We start from the raw sequence: 8,961 nt of genomic DNA, 5'->3' as shown, positions 1-8,961 counted from the left end.
AAAGAAGGTAGACCAATTAAACTGTACTAATGAAGTGTATCAACCAATATAATGAAAATATTGCTTCACAGAGGATATTTAAGATAGTGAAAATACTCTGTATAATCCTATAATGATGGAAACACGGCATTATACATTTTATACATTTGTCCAAACCCATAGAATGTACACTACCAAGCATGAGCCCTAATACATGTATATATATGGCTGAGTCCCTTTGCTGTCCACTTGAAACTATATTCCAATATAAAATTAAAAGTTTTTTTAAAAAATAAATACAAAAGTGAACCCTAATGAAGATATAATTAAACAATATAAAAGGAAGGAATTTCTGAGCTATAAGGTGTTAAGAAGAAGCCAGTCACTCTTCTTGGTGAAGACTGGTATTGTGTGCCTCAGCTCCTGTCTTTATCAGGTATTATATATTCACCTACATGTCTAACTCATCACATCTCCAAATCTCCAACAAGTATGTGAGGTTTGGAGAAGAGAGGGAAGCTCTGACACAATTTTTTTTTTTTTTGCCTCTAGATGAATGACTATATGCAATTTTTAAATTAAAGTTAGTCCTTAAAAAATACAATTTGTTGTCATCTGGGCGAGGTTGCATTGTAAGATGCCACTGCTGTGAGGGTGACTGGCTGTGGCACCAGGCCAAATCCATTGTGGGTGTGGAGACATCCAGAATAATAAAGTATCACTCCACCCTGTTGTCTTGTCACCTAATTAACTGGTGTGCTCTGAAAACAACTCTTGGGAGTCAAAATTATCTCTCATCTTAGACTTGTGATGCAATGGGAAAATGGCAGCCTACTTAGGGCGGAAATGCAGAACATCCTCTGACGTTGGTTTTCTGGGAAGGGAGGCAAGTGGAGAGAAATGGGTGCTGTAATTCCCATGGAAGTTCACTCTTGATTCCTTGCCCACTTGGCCTAGGCTTCTGAGCTCAGCAGAACGTGCTTGCATAACCCAAACAGCTTAGTCCCAGGCCTCTTCTCCACGGGTGGAAAAAATTAATATCATCTTAGGGCCAAATAAATGCCTTTGTCAGAGTTCATTTTTTCCTTTCATTTCTCATGGAAGTAAACAGTGAGAGTAGATATGAGGTGGATCCTCTGACCAAAGGAAAAAATACTGAAAACCTTTCAGGTCAGGCCCTAACAAGAAAACACACAGCCCTCTTGAGTCTCCAGTCTTTGCGAGAGTTCAATACCCGAAGAACCAGGTGTATTGATATATAAATTTATGAATAGTCACAAATATGTCATAGTCTTTGAGCAGGAATGGATCATAGTATATTCTACCATTTTAAAATATCTTCTTTTTATTAGTAAGGGGAAGCCACAGATTCAAGGACAAATAGCTAGAGATTAGGAGAGCTGGAACCTCATTTCACTTCTCCTGACTCCTAGCTTCATGTACTTTTTGCCAATCACAACTTTTTCACTCACTCATTCATTGCCTGATTTGAGGATTGACTCTTTATTCAACACCCTGTATGCCAGGGAATAAACTCAGACTCATAATGGGATTTGACTGCTCATTTACATTTTAAATAGTTTTAACTTATTTTAAGTAGAGGCAGTTTTGACCCCCAGGAGACACTTACCAATGTATGGAGATGTTTTTGTTTATCACAGTTAGGGATAAAATCACTGCAGATGGTGACTGCAGCCATGAAATTAAAAGATGCTTACTCCTTGGAAGAAAAGTTATGACCAACCTAGATAGCATATTGAAAAGCAGAGACATTACTTTGCCAACAAAGATCTGTCTAGTCAAGGCTATGGTTTTTCCAGTGGTCATGTATGGATGTGAGAGTTGGACTGTGAAGAAGGCTGAGTGCCAAAGAATTGATACTTTTGAACTGTGGTGTTGGAGAAGACTCTTGAGAGTCCCTTGGACTGCAAGGAGAGCCAACCAGTCCATTCTGAAGGAGATCAGCCCTGGGATTTCTTTGGAAGGAGTGATGCTGAAGCTGAAACTCCAGTATTTTGGCCACCTCATGCGAAGAGTTGACTCATTGGAAAAGAGTCTGAAGCTGGGAGGGATTGGAGGCAGGAAGAGAAGGAGACGACAGAGAACGAGATGGCTGGATAGCATGACTGACTCGATGGACGTGAGTCTGAGTGAACTCCGGGAGTTGGTGATGGACAGGGAGGCCTGGCGTGCTGCAATTCATGGGGTCGCAAAGAGTCGGACATGACTGAGCGACTGAACTAAACTGAACTGATGGCCCCTACTAGCAGAAAGTGACTGGGAATGCTGTTAAGCATTCTGAAAGGCACAACTCTCCCTACCCAAACAAAGAATTATCCAATTTAAAATGCCAATAGAGATGTTCAGAGACTTCACTGATTATCTTGGTGATTATACAGTTGATTCCAGAACAAGGAATTTGGCTATATTCCACAGGGAGTATAATATACTGATAGAAAAGTCAAGTGATACTTATTTTTTAATGTTTTACAGGATTGGCCAATTTCTTATTTCTGATTTTAAAAATAAAATCCTCCTCTGAGTGCAGAATATATGAACAAATATTAAATCCATCATTTTTGAGAGAAAGAACCATTAAAAAAAATGTAGAATACTTGACATTTTACCTAGGTCTTCTGTTTCCTCCATGCTTTCCAATCATTATTTTTTCATAAGCATCTCCAGAGCTGAACTTCTTGTAGATCTAATGTCAAGATCCTTTCCTTCCAAGGATATTTCTTGAGTGCCTTTTCACCTTTGATGAAACTTCACCAAGTTACCTAGGGATTCACAGCTGGTCACATATAAAGGTTTATTTGTATTTCTGATCCTTTTCACTGTTTAAACCATGATTACCTTAAATTGCATTTCAAAGGATGCTTTCCTCACTTCCATTCTTCCTGCTTCTTCAGAATTTTCCTAAGTGTCTTCTGTTCTTACTTTGGAGATGGCAACATTTCTGTCTTTGCTATATGTAGTTCAATGTTTAAACAACAGAATTTGTTCAAATATAATCTTGAATATAACTATGCAAGTGAAAAAGTGAAAATGTTAGTCACTCAGTCGTGTCTGACTCATTGCAACCCCATGGACTGTAGTCCGCCTGACTCCTCTCTCCATGGAATTCTCCAGGCAAGAATGTTGGAGTGGGTTGCTAGTCCCTTCTCCAGGGAATCTTCTGAATCCAGGGATTCAACCCGGGTCTCCTGCAGGTAAACTGCAGGTAAATTCTTTACTGTCTGAGCCAATAGAGAAGCCTGAATATAACCATAACATACATAATAAATAAAAGTGTTTTGTTTCCGAACAGAGATGGGAGGACTAGTATGCTTCATCTAGCCTCCCCCTACATTTGTACAGTTGTTCAGTCATTAAGTCCTGTCTAACTCTGCAACCCCATGAACAGCAGCATACCAGGGTTCTTTGTCCTTCACTGTCTCCCAGACCTTGCTCAAACTCTTATCCATCGAGTCAGTAATGCCATCCAACGATCTCATCCTCTGTTGCTCCCTTCTCCTCTTGCCCTCAGTCTTTCCTGGCACCAGAGTCTTTTCCAATGAGTCATACTTCACATCAGGTGGCCAAGTACAGAGACCATAACTTTTCAAGTCATTTGGACACATCTAGCATTTAGGATGGGGGTACCTGCCAAGACTTATACACTTACTTTATTGATCAAAATGAAAGAAGAAAAAGATACAAACTGTTTGAAAATCACAACAATGTCAAGTGTACTTTTCTCCCTATTTTCCTCCTATATCTCAGTTGCTCCGAGGTATGCTAAATATTCCTGTCATGAAGAACTGTATTTTTCTTCACTGAACACATGATTCAGATTAGCCATCCCTTCTCTTCATTTTTACAGATGTCTTCTCATTTCCCATTATATCAAAACTGTTCAATCACTGTACTTGCTTCAGCAGCACACATAGTGAAACTATTCATTCGCTGATTTGCTGAGTCATTACTGAACATCAATTTCAAGGTTGGTGGAAATTACTGAAGATGAATCAGATACAAGTCTTGCCTTCAAGGATCTTATAATAGGGTAGGCGAGGCGTATGCCCAATGTAGCTCTATTTTGAAATAAAAAGTGTTAATTGCCGAACAGTATAGTGGCTTGGGGATTTAGAATGAAAAATTGTACTATCAGATGAAATATGAAGAAAAAGTTTATAGGAGACATGAAATCTGAAAAAAAAAAAAAAGCCTTGAAAAATGAAATGAACCTTGAGAAATGGTGTCAACATAGAGATATGTGGGTTAAGACTCAAGAGATGTATATCTGGAAGAACAATGATATCACAGAGCTTAATTTGACTGTAACAAAATGTGAATGAAATAACGACAAATACAATTAGGAAGATATTAAGTGCTCACATCGGCAGCACATATACTAAAATTGGAATGATACAGAGATTAGCATGGCCCCTGTGCAAGGATGACATGCAAATTCATCAAGAGTTCCATATAAAAAAGAAAGAAAAGGATATTGGGACCACAATGTAAAGGACACAATACCTGGATCTCGGGACTCATTCAGCTTTATCTCTCATGGCTTCTTCTACCTGATATTTTTTAATATCAAATATTTTATAGGAAGTCTGAATACCAGATTCAGTTCAGTTCAGTTCAGTAGCTCAGTCGTGTCCGACTTTGCGACCCCATGAATCGCAGCACGCCAGGCCTCCCGTCCATCACCAACTCCCGGAGTTCACTCAGACTCATGTCTATTGAGTCAGTGATACAATCCAGCCATCTCATCCTCTGTCGTCCCCTTCTCCTTCTGCCCCCAATCCCTCCCAGCATCAGAGTCTTTTTCAATGAGTCAGCTCTTCGCATAAGGTGGCCAAAGTACTGGAGCTTCAGCTTTAGCATCATTCCTTCCAAAGAAATCCCAGGGCTGATCTTCAGAATGGATTGGTTGGATCTCCTTGCAGTCCAAGGGACTCTCAAGAGTGTTCTCCAACACCACAGTTCAAAAGCATCAATTCTTCGGCGCTCAGCCTTCTTCACAGTCCAACTCTCACATCCATACATGACCACAGGAAAAACCATAGCCTTGACTAGATGGACCTTAGTCGGCAAAGTGATGTCTCTGATTTTGAATACCAGATTAATGCTCTATTAAAAGAAACATCTTTGTTACTTATTCTGCTTTAAATATTTGCTGAGTTATGGACAACTTTTGGCATGCCAAATTGAAGAGCAATATGATACACCTTTATAAGTTAGAGAATATAATAAATGGAAACTGTTCTCACTTACATATAATCAATAAGGAAATATTATTTTAATACTTGGCCAATGTTAGAACAAATGACATTTAAAGTGGAGTTGAAAAAGATATTTTACTGGAAATGAGCTAAGCTTTATGAGTAATATTTGGAAAAAAAGTAAAATGAAAAATTATCAAAGTTGTTTGAAAAAAATATTACAAGCTGTGGTTTTAAAATACATTTAAGAGAAGTGAAAGTCACTCAGTTGTGTCCAACTCTTTGGGACTCCATGGAGTATACAGTCCATGGAATTTTCCAGGCCAGAATACTGGAGTTGGTCACCTTTCCCTTCCCCAGGGGTTCTTCCCAAACCAGGGTTTGAACCCAGGTCTCCCACATTGCGGGCAGAGTCTTTACCAGCTGAGCCACAAGGGAACCCACAGAATACTGAAGTGGGTAGCCTATCCCTTCTCCACGGGATTTTCCCAACCCAGGAATCAAACCGGGGTCTCCTGCATTACAGGCAGATTCTTTACCAACTGAGCTGTCTGTATTCTATCTTTACCTCTTTCTATCTATCTATCCCAATATTCAGTCATGATAACAATTACTATGGCAAATACCATAACAGATTGGTGGTGCTAGGAAAAAGTGTTGCCATATGATAATCTCCCTTAACAACGCTGATTACCATGCCAAACATACCTGCTTTAGGAGAAACATTGGAACATTGACCATTACAAGTCATCTGGCCTTGGACAGGTTACATTGTCCTCTTAGAACAAAGATTATTCATTTATGCCACATAGAGACTAGACCAAATGTTTTCTAATTTCAAATAATAACAATAATAGTAATTTTGTCTTCCATGATGCATGACTTGTCTATGAGGAAACTGCCCTGCTCAATTCATCTGAGGAAAAACAAGCTCAAAGCCATTTTTGATTATGGGAAGACCAGGGCACTAACTGGACAAAGATCCTAGGGCAGTGAATCCATAGGCTGAGAATACTTTGGTCAAAGACTTCTGAATAAGGGAGGCAATGGATGTTATTTTAGCTAAATAACCCTCTGTTTTAGCTAAATTTTCCTGATGGAATTTGAGTGGTACAGTATGGAGAGTATCAAAATACTGATGAACAAAAAAATAAATAAGGCATAAAAAAGTAGCTTAAAGCTAGGAAAATAGTGAAGTCAGAAGAACTAATGAAGGGCTGAAGTAAGGAAATCTGTTGTTCCCAGAAATAAACTCAGGACAGGGGTTTTAAGTATTGCAATTGCATCAACAGAACTCTCAACAAAATATGAAATTCCAAAATTGTAAGATTACTAAACACCAAAACATGTCTACAGCAGTTCAAGACACTTGAATTTTACCTTGGTGACTATGCATTGATTGTAATATAATATCAAAACCTTAAAAAATAAAACTCTGGTACCTCAGCTTTGTAGGTCCCTTAAGTATACTGTCAGTTTTCCTATTGGATCATTTATTTGAACTGCTTTCAGTCTTCAACCAAAGGCTTTTGAGGGTTCCCTTAGTATCCTTCTTTCTTCTTTTTTATTCAACTTCAGTAGAAACTACATAACTTCAGATTCACCCTCTTAAAAAAAAACTTCAGTGTACTATACAGTATTAACTATAAGCACAAAGCTGTACAGCTGATCTCTAAGATTTTTTCATCTTGCATACCTAAAATTCTAAACTGATTAAACAACTACTTCCCATTTACCCCTCCCCCTAGCCCCTGCAACGCATCCTTCTACTTCCCATTTCAATGAGTGTGACTACTGTAGATAAAGTGGAATCATGGAACATTTGTCCATCTGTATCTGTCTTGCTTCACTTAGCATAATATCATCTATGTTGTAGCATGTGATAGGACTTCCTTCTTTTCTGTGGCTGGATAACATCCCATTGTATGTGTATACCACATTTTCCATCTATTATCCTTCTTTCTTATTGGCACATGTTATCCTCACAATATGTTCTCATTACTAGAGGTAGCTTGGTTAAAACTTCTCCTGAGGGCCTAGAGAACTATGTTTTTCACCTGTCATCTTATTTAATGTTCCCCATAGGCCTATGAATTGCTTTTTTCTCCATTATAAAATTAGAAACTGAGGCTAAGAATCTTAACCTAAATCATAAAACTAAAGAGTGGCACAGACTGGATTCAACCTAGAGACATGTGACCACAGAGGCCATGCTATTGTGCTGCCTTCCAGATTTGAAACACCAACAGTGGAAACGTAAACTGGAGAAGCCTATGGGGAACAGTATGCTGCTAAGTCACTTCAGTCATGTCCAACTCTGTGTGACCCCATAGACGGCAGCCCACCAGGCTTTTCTGTCCCTGGGATTCTCCAGGCAAGAACACTGGAGTGGGTTGCCATTTCCTTCTCCAATGCATCAAAGTGAAAAGTGAAAGTGAAGTTGCTCAGTCGTGTCCGACCCTCAGCGACCCCATGGACTGCAGTCTACCAGGCTCCTCAATCCATGGGGTTTTCCAGCCAGGAGTACTGGAGTGGGGTGCCATTGCCTTCTCCCGGAGAACAGTATAGAGGTTCTCAAAGAAAACTGAAAACAGAGCTACCATATGATCCAGCAATCCCACTCCTGGGCACATATTTGGAGAAGACTGTAATTCAAGAAAATACATGACCCCAATGTTCACAGCACTATTTACAATAGCCAAGACATGGAAACCCAAATGTCCATAACTGAAGGATGGATAAAGATGTGATTCATATAAACAATGCAATACATACTCTCAAGAATGAAATAATGCCATTTGCAGCAACATGGATGCAACTAGAGATTATTATACTAAGTGAAGTAAGTCAGAGAAAGAATGACCATATGATGCCACTTATATGTAGAATCTAAAATATTATACAAATAAACTTATTTATGAAACAGAAATAGACCCACAGACATAGAAAACAAACTTATGGTTACCAAAGGGGATAACAGGTGGAGAGGGACAAGTTAGGAGTTTAAAATTAGCAAATATAAACTGCTATATATAAAACAGAGAAATAACAAGGTCTTACTGGTCCTATAGCACATGGAACTATATTCAATACCCTGTAATAGACCATAATGGAAAAGGATATGAAAATAATATATTTATACATGTATGGAAAAGGCAATGGCACCCCACTCCAGTACTCTTGCCTGGAAAATCCCATGGACAGAGGAGCCTGGTAGGCTGCAGTCCATGGGGTCGCTAGGAGTCGGACACGACTGAGTGACTTCACTTTCACTTTTCACTTTCATGCATTGGAGAAGGAAATGGCAACCCGCTCCAGCATTCTTGCCTGGAGAATCCCAGGGATGGGGAGCCTGGTGGGCTGCCGTCTATGGGGTTGCACAGAGTCAGACACGACTGAGGCAGCTTAGCAGCAGCAGCAGCAGCATACATGTATAACTGAATTACTTTGCTGTATACCAGAAACTAATACAGTGTCATAAATCAACTATATTTTAATCAAAAAAAATTTTTTTTGATGCCAGCATGTTGTAATCACACACTTCTGGCTGAAAATAATAGCATAATATTTTTCAAAATACTTTCATATCCTTAGTTCATTGAATAATAAAACTGTTTTATGTTCCTATGTGGGAGATAAATGAGAAAAGTAATAACATTCTCATTTTACAGATGAGGAAACCTAATATTCCACCAAATCTAGAGACTGTATAAAGCAAACTAATTCAGAGGACACAACACATGCTTTAGAGCCAACCTTCTCCACA

The 8,961-nt window shown here is 39.0% G+C and overlaps 1 non-coding gene across 1 annotated transcript; it reads left to right on the top strand.

Moving 5' to 3' along the window:
- The first annotated feature begins 4,351 nt into the window (after positions 1–4,351).
- LOC138086765 (U6 spliceosomal RNA) lies at positions 4,352–4,455 on the top strand. Its single transcript, XR_011145460.1, has one exon. It is a non-coding gene; the product is annotated as a U6 spliceosomal RNA (small nuclear RNA).
- The last annotated feature ends 4,506 nt before the right edge of the window (positions 4,456–8,961 follow it).

Source organism: Capricornis sumatraensis, chromosome 9 (assembly GCF_032405125.1).
Source record: "Capricornis sumatraensis isolate serow.1 chromosome 9, serow.2, whole genome shotgun sequence".
In the NCBI taxonomy this organism is placed as follows: Eukaryota; Metazoa; Chordata; class Mammalia; order Artiodactyla; family Bovidae; genus Capricornis; species Capricornis sumatraensis.
This window is presented reverse-complemented; position numbering and strand designations above follow the sequence as displayed.